The 13,554-nt window shown below is 46.6% G+C and overlaps 1 protein-coding gene and 1 non-coding gene across 2 annotated transcripts in view; both read left to right on the top strand.

Moving 5' to 3' along the window:
* LOC111547063 (NADPH--cytochrome P450 reductase) overlaps positions 1 to 13,554 on the top strand; it is a 76,773-nt gene that overhangs the window by 17,465 nt on the left and 45,754 nt on the right. The window lies entirely within an intron of this gene.
* LOC111547081 lies at positions 12,114 to 12,248 on the top strand. Its single transcript, XR_002733018.2, has one exon. It is a non-coding gene; the product is annotated as a small nucleolar RNA SNORA14 (small nucleolar RNA).

The raw sequence follows: 13,554 nt of genomic DNA, 5'->3' as shown, positions 1-13,554 counted from the left end.
TTGGTAGAGACGGGGTTTCACCACGTTGGACAGACTGGTCTCGAACTCCTGTTCTCAAGTGAACCTCCCGCCTCGGCCTCCCAGAGTGCTGGGATTACAAGTGTGAGCCACCACACCCAGCCTGCTTTTCCTTTTAAAGCCGTGACCCTATTTTCCCTTCTGGCCTTGGTGTGTGGCCTCTTCCCCACTCTGTCACCTGCCCTTTTGAGTCCCTTTCCATCAGGAAGCCCTCCTTAACCACTACCAGACTCACCCACACATGAACCGGCTCCCGCCATCTGTTTAATGTTGGCAAGGACATAAAGATGTGTCTTCCACCAGAGAAGGAGAGGCCACTGCTCGATTCAGTTTGCCTTCCCTGCTGGGCACAGGTGTCATGGCCTCCCTTAAGTGCTTATTAATTCCTGTGTTTCAGCTTTCTCTCCTTCCACCCGCTGCTAGGCCTCTGTGCGCACAGTGCTTTGTGGAATTGCTCCTGTCTCTTCAGCTTAGCAGTGTGCCTTGAAGAGGAAGAGCTGCAGAGAAATGTTGAAAAGAAATTGCTTTTTGAAAAATAATTTGACAGTAAGTCAGGGACCTTAAAAATATTTATTCTCTTTGATTCAGAAATATTTCTAAGACAAATTCAGAAATTCTTTTTTTTTTTGAGACAAATTCTGGCTCTGTCCGCCCAGGCTGGAGTGGAGTGGTGCAACCTTGGCTCACTGCAACCTCCTCCTCCCAGGTTCAAGTGATTCTCATGCCTCAGCCTCCCGCTAGCTGAAACTGCAGGTGTGCACCAACACACCCAGCTAATTGTTGTATTTTTTGTAGAAACAGGGATTTGATGTGTTGCCCAGGCTAGTCTTAAACTCCTGAGCTTAAGCGATTTGCCTGCCTCAGCCTCCCAAAGTGCTAAGACTACAGGCGTGCACCACTGCGCCTGGGCCAGAAATTCTATTTTAAGGAACTTATCAGTGGCTTACAAAGACTTATGTTGAAAATATATCAATCCTGTTTTTCATGACTTTTTTTTAAACAATTTTAATTTTTTTTCTGTATTAGAAAATGCACTGTAACTTGACATTGTAATAGTGAAAATATAATGACATTTGAGAATTTATAACAAGAGAAAATGTTCACAATTTAATATATGAAAAGAAGTAGAACAAAATTATGTGTAGTATAACACCAATCATGTTAAAAACATGGCTGGGCACGGTGGCTCACACCTGTAATCCCAGCACCTTGGGAGGCCAAGGTGGGTGGATCACGAGGTCAGGAGTTTGAGACCAGCCTGACCAACAGTGAAACCCCATCTCTTCTAAAAATACAAAAATTAGCCAAGCATGGTGGCAGGCAACTGTAATCCCAGCTACTCATGAGGCTGAGGCAGGAGAATCACTTGAACCTGGGAGGTGGAGGTTGCAGTGAGCTGAGAGATGGCACCACTGCACTCCAGCCTGGGCAACAGCGAGACTCCATCTCAAAAAAAAAAAAAGTATGTCCTGTAATATACATGTAAAAAACTGGTAGAATGAAACCAAATAAGAGTTTGGATTATGTTTTCTTTAATTTTATGCTTTAAAATGTAGCATATTTTCTTCACTAAACATGCTTTTAAATTTTTTAATTGACAAAGTTGTATATATTTATAGTGTATGGCATATTGTTTTGAAGTCTGGTAGAATGGCTCAATTGAGCTAATTAACATATGCATTACTCACACCTTTTTTTGTGGTGAGAACACTTAAAATCTACTCTTAGCAGTCTTCAAGAGTACAACACATTGCTACTAACTATAGTCATGTTATACAATAAGTCTCTGTTTTTTGTTGTTTTTTTTTTTTGAGCAGAGTTTCACTCTTGTTGCCCAGGCTGGAGTGCAGTGGCACAATCTCGGTTCTCTGCAACCTCTGCCTCCCAGGTTCAAGCGATTCTCCTGCCTCAGCCTCTGGAGCAGCTGGGATTACAGGCACGTGCCACCACGCCTGGCTAATTTTTTGTATTTTTAGTAGAGATGGGGGTTTCACCATGTTGACCAGGCTGGTCTCTTAACTCCTGACCTCAGGTGATCCACCTGCCTTGGCCTCCCAAAGTGCTGGGATTACAGGCATGAGCCACCACACCCAGCCTCAGTAGGTCTTTTGAACTGTATTTAATTTTAACTTTTTGTTTTGAAATAGTTTCAGATTTGCAGAAAAGTTGCAACAGTACCAACAATTCTTGAGTGCCCTTTACCCAGATTTCCCCATTGTTAATATTTTACCATATTTGCTTTATCGATGTGTGTGTGTGTGTGTGTGTGTGTGTGAGTGATATATTTTTTCTTGAACTATTTGAGAATGAGTTGCAGATATGGTGCTTGGTTACCTCTAAGTACTTCAGTGTGTATTTTCTACAAGGCAAGGACAGTTTTTTTAAATTAATTAATTATTTATTTATTTTACGTAAGCAAAATACAGTGATCAATAGCAGGAAATTAACATTGATATCCTGTGTTGTCTAATCATAGAGTTTCTTTACATTTTGCCATTAATATCTTTTACATCAGAAAAAAAATTTTTTTCCTGGTCCAAGACCTCAAAGAGTGTGTGTGTGTGTGTGTGTGTGTGTGTGTGTGTGTCTTAGATCACTCAGTCTTTATCTTTCATGCCCTTGACAGTTTTAAAAACGTGAGGCCGTGTCTCTGTCAACGTCTCACAGTTTGGTTTGGGTTTGTCTAATGTTCCCTCATAACAAGATGCAGCTTCCACCCTAGGCAACAGCGTGAACAACAACAACAAAAAGAGGTGACCTGGGTGCTTTTGATACCCTATATTCAGATGTGGGAGCAAAGAAATGACTTAAAGTTGGAGTTTATATTTAAAAGGGAAGCAGAGTGTAAGTTTGGAAAATCTGCAGCCTGGCCATGTGACAGAGAAAGAAAAAACTTTTTCAAGAGAATTCAAGCAGGCTGTGGAGCAACCACTTGCTAGAGCGATTTGCAGATTTAAAAAGGAGGCAAGTACTGATAGCCAAGACTGTGGGGAAAAAAAGGCCTTGAAGGCATTTCAGAGACCTTCCCTGCAGCCCCTCTCATTACAGTTGTGGAGGCCTAGGAGGGAAGAATGCTTTGTGGTTCAGGCCCAGGGCCAGGGCGCGGCTGCCCTGCACAGCCTCAGGTCGCTGCTCCTCACATCCCTGGCCACTCAGCCTCCAGCCTTGGCTCAAAGGGGCCCAGATACAGCTCAGGCTGACCGCACTAGAGGGTGAAAGCCGTAAGCCTTGGTGGCTTCTATGTGTTGGTGAGCCTGTGGGTGGACAGAGTGCAAGAGTGAAGGAGGCTTGGCAGCCTCCACCTAGATTTCAGAGGATGTATGGGAAAGCCTGAGTACCCAGGCAGAAGCCTGGTGCAGGGGCAGACCCCTTACGGAGAACCTCTGGTAGGGCAGTGTGGAAGAGGAATGTGGCATTGGAGGCCCCATACAGAGTTCCCACTGCAGCACTGCCTAGTGGAGCTGTGGGAAGGGGACCACTGTTGTCCAGACCCCAGAATGGTAGATCCATCAGCACCTTGCAACCCGTCCCTGGAAAAGCCACAGGCTGTGAGAGCAGCCTTGGGTTGAACCCTGCAAAGCCACCAGGGCAGAGCTGCCTAGGACCTTGGGAGCCCACCCTTTGCACCAGCACGCCCTGGATGTGAGACATGGAGTCAAAGGAGATTATTTGGGAGCTTTAAGATTAATGACTGTCTGGCAGGTGCGGTGACTCACACCTGTAATCCCAGCACTACGGGAGGCCGAGGTGGGAGTGCAGTGGCGCTATCTCGGCTCACTGCAGCCTCCACTTCCTGGGTTCAAGCGATTCTCCTGCCTCAGCCTCCCAAGCAGCTGGGACTACAGGCGCCCACCATCACGCCCAGCTAATTTTTGTATTTTTAGTAGAGACAGGGTTTCATCATGTTGGCCAGGCTGGTCTCGAACTCCTGACCTCAGGTGAGCTGCCCACCTCAGCCTCCCAAAGTGCTGGGATTATAGGCGTGAGCTACTGCGCCTAACTGGCGGAACTGGTTTTTTTTTTTTTTTGAGACGGAGTCTCGCTCTGTCGCCCAGGCTCGAGTACAGTGGCCGGATCTCAGCTCGCTGCAAGCTCCGCCTCCTGGGTTTACATCATTCTCCTGCCTCAGCCTCCCAAGTAGCTGGGACTACAGGCGCCCGCCACCTCGCCCGGCTAGTTTTTTGTATTTTTTAGTAGAGACGGGGTTTCACTGTGTTAGCCAGGATGGTCTCGATCTCCTGACCTCGTGATCCGCCCGTCTGGGCCTCCCAAAGGGAACTGGTTTTTTAATTGAGAGGGTTGGTACTTCTTGCTTCCTGCCTTTGTCCAAGGGCTGCTCGGGGCGTGTGTGTGTGTGTGTGTGTGTGTGTGTGTGTGTGTGTGTGTGTGTTTCAAAGACAGAGATCTGTATTTCAGTATTAACTCAGGTCAGACACTTGGGATTTTTCACCAGGCGTCAGCACCAATCAGCCAGCTCAGATTAATTAACGTTAATTTGGTTGGTCTGTTCCCAGACCCCTGGGGTGCAGGCACTTTCTGTCATTAAGTCTTTGTGACCCAGCCTTGTGTGACACATCTCCCATGATGGGGAGCCGCGCCCACAACAGTGCATTCTGTGTTTAGACTCCTTTATTAGAACGTCTTTGCTTGTAGGGGATGTAAACCTCTGTCCTCTGTGACCACTCCTATTTCTGAATGCCAGGCCTCTCCCTTTAGCAGTTTTCTGACCACCTAAAACAGGGATCAAGTGCCTCTGAATCTTCTTTCCTTAGAATTAACCTGTCCAGTTCCTTTACTGTTACCTGTTACTTTTTTTTTTTTTTTTTTTTTTGGAGAGAGGGTCTTGCTCTCCCAGGCTAGAGTGCAGTGGCACAATCATCATGGCTCACTGCAGCCTCTAACTCCTTGGCTCAAGTAATCCTCCTGCCTCAGCCTCCTGAGTAGTAGGGACTACAGGTGCATGCTACCACACCTGGATAATTTTTTTTTTTTTTTGAGGTGGGGATCTCACTTTGTTGCCTAGGCTGGTCTCGAACCTCTGACCTCAGCAGTTCTCCAGCCTCGGCCTCCCAAAGTGCTGAGATTACAGACGTGAACCCCTATGCCTGGCCTACTGTTTCTCTTGTGACAGGTATTGGGGACTACTCCCTAGGGCCACTTTCTGACTGTTGCAGTTTGTCTTTGATGTTCAAAGTGGAACTCATTTGGAATTCTATTAAAGAATCCTTAGCGTGCATTCCCTTTTGGGGAGGCCATGTTGACTTCGGCCCATCCCATTCTCGTTTCGGTAAAGGAGGAGGGGGTAGCAATGTCCATGCTGTGGGATTGCTGCCATGGACTTGCTATAGGAATTGTAACACACACATGTGTGAGCGGGGGTGTGGGGGGGACAGCATTCTGATTGCCTCCAGGTGATCTCTCCAGACTGTCACCCCTGCGCTAGAGGCAGAAGATGACTTCAGAACTGATCTGCCCAGAATTTGAGAAAAGTAAAGCAAGACCCCTGGCTCTCTCTGTTTCTCTTTTCTATATTTTTATTCAAAATTAATTGAGGCAATCAGCCAGGCATGGTGGCTCATGCCTGTAATCCTAGCACTTGGGAGGCCAAGGCAGGCGGATCACTTGAGGTCAGGAGTTTGACACCAGCCTAGACAACATGGTGAAACCCCGTCTCTACCAAAAATACAAAAATTAGCCAGGCATGTTGGCGGGTGCCTGTAATCGCAGCTACTTGGGAGGCTGAGGCGGGAGAATTGCTTGAACCTGGGAGGCGGAGGTTGCAGTGAGCCTAGATTGTGCCACCACTCTCCAGCCTGGGGACAAGAGCCAGACCCAGTCTCAAAAAAAAAAAAAAAAAACCCGGATTTGGTGGGTCACATCTGTAATCCCAGCACTTTGGAAGACTGAGGGAGACAGATCACCTGAGGTCAGGAGTTTGAGACCAGCCTGGCCAGCATGGCGAAACCCTATCTCTACTAAAAATACAAAAATTAGCCAGGCCTGGTGGCAGGCACCTGTAATCCCAGCTACTCCAGAGGCTGAGGCTAGAGAATTGCTTGAACCTGGGAGGCAGAGGCTGCAGTGAGCCGAGATCGTGCCATTGCACTCCAGCCTGGGCAACAAGGGCAAAACTCCATCTTAAAAAAAAAAAAAAAATTGAGGCAAAAGTGGGGATGGTCAAGAGGATGAACCAGCATGAACTCCTATGGAGAGTTTTGTGCCTGTAAATCACCTTGTGCCACCTTTTAATGTTGACACTGGATTATATCCATGCAATGCCCTGGAGCTTAGGGGAACTGTGGGCTCACCTCCTTGGCATTCAAGCCAGGGAGCGGAGGCCCCAGAGATGCTGCTAGAAGCAGACACAGGGAGCTGCAGCTGCAGCATCAGCCCCCGTGGGCCTGGTCAGCTCAATTTGTGCTGAGTCATGCCCGCTGTTCGTCCGCTGTCCGCCCCCCCCCAGCCCCCAGTCATGCTTGCACACATCTGACTCAGCAGCTGCCTTCCTCTTTCACGTCATTGCATCCGGCGCGTGTTGGTCATGTGTTTCTAAATTAAGTCCTGTTGTGTGGGGAAAAAGGCCATCAGCTGGGGGCGTTTGGCCATCTTTAGTGGAGAATGTTCTCTAGGACATCTGGGTCAAGGCCCTGTGACTGCATTGATATTAGGGGTGCAGGCATCATTGTACAGTCTTACCTTCCTGTAGCAGCATTCTGATCACACCACCCCCTTGCCCTGTCCTCACCAGCTTCCCCGGGGCCAAACACCTTAGACTGGCGTACAGACCCCTAGGCCTTTACACACTCATCTGGGTGTCTCCTTTAAAAGTTTATCTCGGCCGAGTGTGGTGACTCATACCTGTTATCCCAGCTCTTTGGGAGGCCAAGGTGGGAGGATTGCTTGAGCCTAGGAGTTTGAGACCAGCCTGGGCAACTTAGTGAGACCCCATCTCTACAAAAATTTTAAAAATCAGCTGTTATGGTGGTGCATGCTTATGGTCCCAGCTACTCAAGAGACTGAAGCAGGAGGATTGCTTGAGCCCTAAAGAAGTTGGAGGCTGCAGTAAGCTGTGATCACACCACTGCACTCCAGCCTTGGTGACTCCAGCCTATTCAGTGAATGAATGAATGCTTATCTCTTACTTGCCATCTATGCACCCCCACATATAAACACATCCCATTGCACCACACTTGAGTTACCCCAGACCCCGAGTTTCCCGTGTTCTAGGCTCTGGTGCACGCTTCCTCTGTTGGTAACTTCACTCATCCCCCTAATCTGACCGGTGGACCCTGATCATTCGTCACAATCCAGCCCGGATGTTGCCCTCTGGGCGCCCCTTCCTTGACTGTTTCAGACTGTCAGGCCTGCTTTTTCCTTCTAGCTCTATTTCCCCTGTCCCTAGCCTCCCCATGCAGCCATGACTGCTGGGATAGGTCTGCCCTTTCTCATAGCAGGAGAGCACCTTGGGGCAAGGTTGGTGTGTCCGCTCCTGCCTGAACCCGCACAGTTCCCGGCATGCAACAGGTGCTCCCCAGCTATTTGCTGCATGCATGGACGTAAGAGTGACAGAGGCATGTCCTTCGACGTGACATTTTTGTACCTGAACATTGTCTAGAGGCTCTTCCAGACTGTAGGCTCTGTGGAATTAGGAGCCTGCCTGCCTCGCACTCCCTGGCATCCTTAGTGCTTTGGGTCCCACGGGCCAGCGGAGCCCTGGTGTGGGTTCCAGGTCTGCTTTGGTGGAAGTGCTCTGCGCCTTTAGCCACACAGAGCAGTAACTTGCAAGGCTTTCGGAGCACATCTAAGAATCAGGAAGCAACTCAGTTTCTCAAATGGATTTCACAAAGTCTGTGAATAAGAGGGCCCCACAGGCCCTACTCAACAGCCTTCTTTCATTTATTATTGTTATGTTTTTAAATAGAGAAGATGCTAGTCTTCAAAGAACCTCTTTACTCTTTTACTCTTTTTCTTTTTTTTTTTGAGATAGTCTCATTCTATTGCCCAGGCTGGAGTGCAATGGCATGATCGTGGCTCACTGCAACCTTCCCCTCCTAGGTGCAAGTGATTCTCCTGTCTCAGCCTCCAGAGTAGCTAGAATTACAGGGGTGTGCCACCACACTTGGCTAATTTTTGTATTTTTAGTAGAGACTGGGTTTCACCATTGTTGGCCAGGCTGGTCTCGAGCTCCTGACCTCAAGTGATCCACCCGCCTCGGCCTCCAAAAGTGTTGGGATTACAGGCGCGAGCCACTGCACCTGGCCCTCTTTACTCTTATTGTTGTTATCATATAGTGATGGAGTCTTGCTCTGTTGCCCAGGCTGGAGTTCAGTGGTGCTAACTGTAGCCTCAACCTGCAGGGCTCAAATGATTCTCCTGCCTTAGCCTCCCAAGTAGCTGGGACTACAGACCTGAGCCAATGCTCCCTGCCTCTTTACTCTTATTTTATTTTATATTTATTTATTTATTAAGATGGAGTCTCACTGTGTTGCCCAGGTTGGAGTGCGATGGTGTTATCTTGGCTCACTGCAACCTCTGCCTCCTGGATTCAAGTGATTCTCCTGCCTCAGCCTCCCAAGTACCTGGGACTACAGGCACGTGCCACCATGCCTGGCTAGTTATTTTTGTATTTTTAGTAGAGACGGGGTTTCGCCATGTTGGCCAGGCTGGTCTCAAACTCCTGACCTCAGGTGATCCACCCATCTCAGCCTCGCAAAGTGCTGGGATTACAGGCGTGAGCTGCTGTGCCTGGCTTACTCTTATCTTAGATATCACGCTAACAAACAGCCAATTTCCCAGTTTATGCAGATTAAAAGCAGCCAATTACAAGTGGGTGAGAGACTTTTGAAAAAACGTAGGCACTGTCATGGCTGGGCCCGGTGGCTTACACCTGTAATCCCAGCACTTTCGGAGGTTGAGGTGGGTGGATCACGAAGTCAGGAGATTGAGACCATCCTGGCTAACACGGTGAAAACCCATCTCTACTAAAAATACAAAAAATTAGCCAGGCGCAGTGGCAGGTGGCTGTAGTCCCAGCTACCCGGGAGGCTGAGGCAGAGTGGTGTGCACCCGGGAGGCGGAGCTTGCAGTCAGCCGAGGTCTCGCCACTGCACTCCAGCCTGGGCAACAGAGAGGGACTCTGTCTCAAAGAAAAAAAAAAAAGAAAAGAAAAAACATAGGCAGTCTCATAATGGTGAGAGTCATCCTGCCTCAAGAAAAGACAAACACCATCAACAAAAAAGATGCAGGGGCCGAGTGTGCTGGCTCACACCTGGAATCCCAGGACTTTGGGAGGCCAAGGTGGGAGGATTGCTTGAGCCCAGGAGTTTGAGACCAGCCTGGGCAACCAAGTGAGACCCCATCTCTGCAGAAACAAAAGTTTTTTAAAAAAATTTGCTGAGTGAGGTGTTGCATACCTGTACTGTCAGCTACTTGGGAGGCTGAGGTGGCAGAATGGCTTGAGGCCAGGAGTATGAGGGTGCAGTGAACTATGATTATGCTACTGCTCTCCACCCTATGTGACAGAGTGAGACCATGTCTCTTAAAACAAGCAAACCAAAAAGATGCAGGAACCTAAGATCCTACAGCCTGGGTTCCCTCTGGGTGCAAGCAACCTCTCCTGCCTCTTTAGGCCCTGAGTATGTTGTACAATGACACTATGGCTGAGTAGACTACAAAAGGAACCCTGCAGGGACTCGAGACAGCACGGACATGGTTCACATATTCTGGAAGTATTTCTCTAGCTGTGTAGAATTTTAGAGCTGAGGATGATTCTTGGTGACTAGCTCCATATTGCTTTATGGAGAAGAAACCTGAGGCCCGGGAGGTCAAGTAACCTGCCCAGGTTCCCACAACCAGAGCCTGCGGCATCTAGACTGCTCAGTCAGTACAGAGCCCCAGTAACTAGGTGCACTTCAGTTATCCGGAGTAGGCGCTAATAACTTATTTCCTGTCAGAGGCCAGGTAATAAATATTGTTTAGGCTTTGCATGCCAAGAAGTAAAATCTAGGATATTATATATAACAAGAGAGGCAACAAGTGTCCACATTTTTTGTTGATGAAATTCAAATAAGTCTGGTTGCAGTGGCTCACACCTGTAATCCCAGCACTTTGGGAGGCCAAGGTGGGAGAATTGCTTGAGCCCAGGTGTTTGAGGCCAGCCTGGGCAACTTAGACCCTGTCTCTGTATTTTAAAATACATATTTTTAAAAGAAATTCAAGTAATAACTAACAACAGTTGAGTGTAAGTTTTTAATACAGGTTTGTTAATAAGAAGAATGGAATGATTTTTGTAGGGATAACAGTTTTGGGCCAGGTGCCGATGGCCCACACCTCTAATCCCAGCACTCTTGGAGGCTGAGGTGGGAGGATCGCTTGAATCCAGGAGTTTGAGACCAGCCTGGGCAACATGGCTAAACCCTGTCTCTACAAAAAAATATTAAAAAATTAGCCAGGCATGGTAGGTAGTATGCATTTGTAGTCCCAACTACTGTGGAGACTGAGGTGGGAGGATCACTTGAGCCCAGAAAGTTGAGGCTGGAGTGAGCTGCGATTGTGCCACTGCACTGCAGTCTGGGTGACAAAGCAAGACCCAGTCTCAAAAAAACAAAAAACGGAAAACAATTTTGTTTCATTGGGGTTCTCAGTTAGTGTTCCCAAACATCAAAATCTGTTGCAAATACCCACCTGTCAGTGCTTATATGTAATGAGATTATATAGGTGACATCTTTGAAAATAGCTTGTCACTCAAATAGGTACTGCCAAGTTATATTAGGGAGCATACATTTTGATGGAGTGTATTCATCATTGGAAGACAGCATTCATAGAATTTTTTTTTAGATTCCCCTATTGAAATTTGCCTTTTTGCATTATTGCATTGCAGATCAGCCACTTCCAATTGAAGGTTAGATGAGAGCTGCTCAATTGTACAGATAAATGGATTTTAAATATAGAAATTTCCTTCATACTTAGATCAAGATCTGAAAAATGCTGCTAGGGGTAGAACTGTGGTTTGAGCTCAAAAAAATGTGCAAAGTTTTCTCACTTGTTTTAACCTTGACAGTCTAGGAATTATATGACGCAGATTGACATTACTTGTGATTAATACAAGGTTAATTTCATTGAAATGACTTTACCACAATATAAATTTTGCATATAACTGCTGTTTTGCCTTATAATTTTAGATTGGCCTCATTAAGAAACATCAAGTCTGCAGCAAAAGCTAATTTCCAAAGTCATTTAGTATTTGGTAATAGTGGTTGAGGGCAGTTCTTTCTTTTTTCTTTTTCTTTTTTTTTTTTTTGAGATGGAGTCTCGCTCTGTCACCCAGGCTGGAGTGCACTGGTGCGATCTCAGCTCATTACAACCTCTGCCTCCCAGTTTCAAGTGATTCTCCTGCCTCAGCCTCCCGAGTAGCTGGGACTACAGGCACGTGGCACCAAACCCAGCTGATTTTTTGTATTTTTAGTAGAGATGGAGTTTCACCGTGTTAGCCAGGATTGTCTTGATCTCCTCACCTTGTGATCTGCCCGCCTTGGCCTCCCAAAGTGCTGGGATTATAGCACCGTGCCCAGCCCTTTTTTTTTTTTAAAGACTAAGAGGGCAGTACTTTTCAGTTATTCTTGTTCAGAGAAGTTTTAGTATTCACTCTGAGCTCAAAAGAGTCACACCAGACTTTACCACTGCTAAGCTGCTGAACTGCTGTATGGTAGAACAGTTAGGATATTCGGCTTCTATTTTTGACAGAAATCCTTAAGACCAACTTAGGTTAAGTCTGTGAGAGCAGATACTGTTGACATTCCTTTGTTTGATCACATATAATAGATTCAAATTTTTTGCATGGTATCTGCTGGTGAATAGGCTGGTGAATAGTGAACAACCATAGGCTCCAACTAAGTCTTTTTCTGCCCCCCCGCATTCATTGTAACACATCTTAGTGGATTCCAGTTCAGATGGTACTAAACTTTTCTCAACTTCTTTGAAAATGCTCTTATTTTTAGTTGCTTCATGCTAATTCTTCAAACTTGGCATTGACTCCCCAAGTAAATAACAACTGAAAAGTATTGGTAATGTCTTTCAATTCATCAAGAGCCAAGGAATTGCATTCTTAAACCCTCCTAGTGGCTTTCCTCTAAATGCTTCCAAGATATGAGCGAATGCTATAGAAATTGCCGGGAAGTCCAAAGGGCTGTGCTTCTCCTGTGGCTCAGTCTTATTTCATACCTGCGATGTCTTTTAAGGGAAATTTGCAAGAGGGAGAATTATCAACTTAAAAAAAAATAGCCAAGGAAACCTCGACTCTTCAAGGAAGCAAGGAAACCTACTCTCCTTGGAAGTGATATCAGAGGAGGCCCAGTGCAAGTCAGGACTTCACCACCACTGGGCGGAACCAGGGAGCCCCACCCCATGTGTCAGTTCAGACCATCTGGGGAGCAGTAATGAAGTACTCTTCCCTCTCCAAGCTAGGGTTTGTCAGCGGAGGCCCAGGAGGGAGACTGAATCTTGCCTGACAGCAATGAATTGATACCTTCCTTCCCTATCAGCAGGGTGACAGAGAATATTTAATAAAATCAAAAGAGGCTGGGTGCAATGGCTCACGCCTGTAATCCCAACACTTTGGGAGGCCAAGGTGGGTGGATCACTTGAGGCCGGGAGTTTGAGACCAGCCCCAGCAACATATTGAGACCCTGTCTCTACTAAAAATACAAAAAAAAAAAAAAAAAAATTAGCCAGGTGTGGTGCCATGCGCCTGTAATCACAGCTACTCTGGTGGCTCAGGCACGAGAATCACTTGAACCTGGGAGGCGGAGGTTGCAATGAGCTGAGATCACACAATTGCACTCCACCCTGGGCAATAGAGACTCTTGTCTCAAAAATAAAATAAAATTGAAATAAAATAGCCTTAAATAAGATTCAGGATCTTAAAGTACTCAGAATGCCCAGGATACAATAAAATTCAATCACTATACCAAGAGCCACAGAACTCTGAACTTGAATGAGAAAAGACAGTCAACAGACACCAGCGTCAAGATGACACAGATGTTGGAATTAAACGACATATAAAGAAGAGTGAAACAGATGTCTTAGAACCAAAACATACAATAGCCAAAATAGGAAACTGAATGGATGACTCCGCAGCAAAATGGAGAAGACAGAAGAGAATCCGTGAACTTGAAGTTAGAGTAGTAGAAATTACCTAACCCGAACAACAGAAACTAGACTAAAAACCAAAACAAAACAAATGAACAGAGCCTCAGGATTTTGTGGGACTAATAAAAGATCTAACTTTCGTGTCACCAAAGTCCCAGGAGAAGAAGAGAAAGAGAGTGAGGCTGAAAAGTTATTTAAAAAATAATGGTGTCCAGGCACAGTGACTCACTCCTATAATCCCAGCACTTTGGGAGACCGAGGCGGGCAGAATCCCAGGAGTTCGATACCAGACTGGGCAATGTGGCAAGACCCTGTCTCTACTAAAAATACAAAAATTAGCCAGGTGTGGTGAGGCACACCTGTAGTCCCACCTACTCGGGAGGCTGAGGC

The sequence above is a fragment of the Piliocolobus tephrosceles genome, chromosome 8 (assembly GCF_002776525.5).
Source record: "Piliocolobus tephrosceles isolate RC106 chromosome 8, ASM277652v3, whole genome shotgun sequence".
Classification (NCBI taxonomy): Eukaryota; Metazoa; Chordata; class Mammalia; order Primates; family Cercopithecidae; genus Piliocolobus; species Piliocolobus tephrosceles.
The sequence above is the reverse complement of the archived record's forward strand: the minus strand, read 5'-3'. Positions and strand labels throughout refer to the sequence as shown.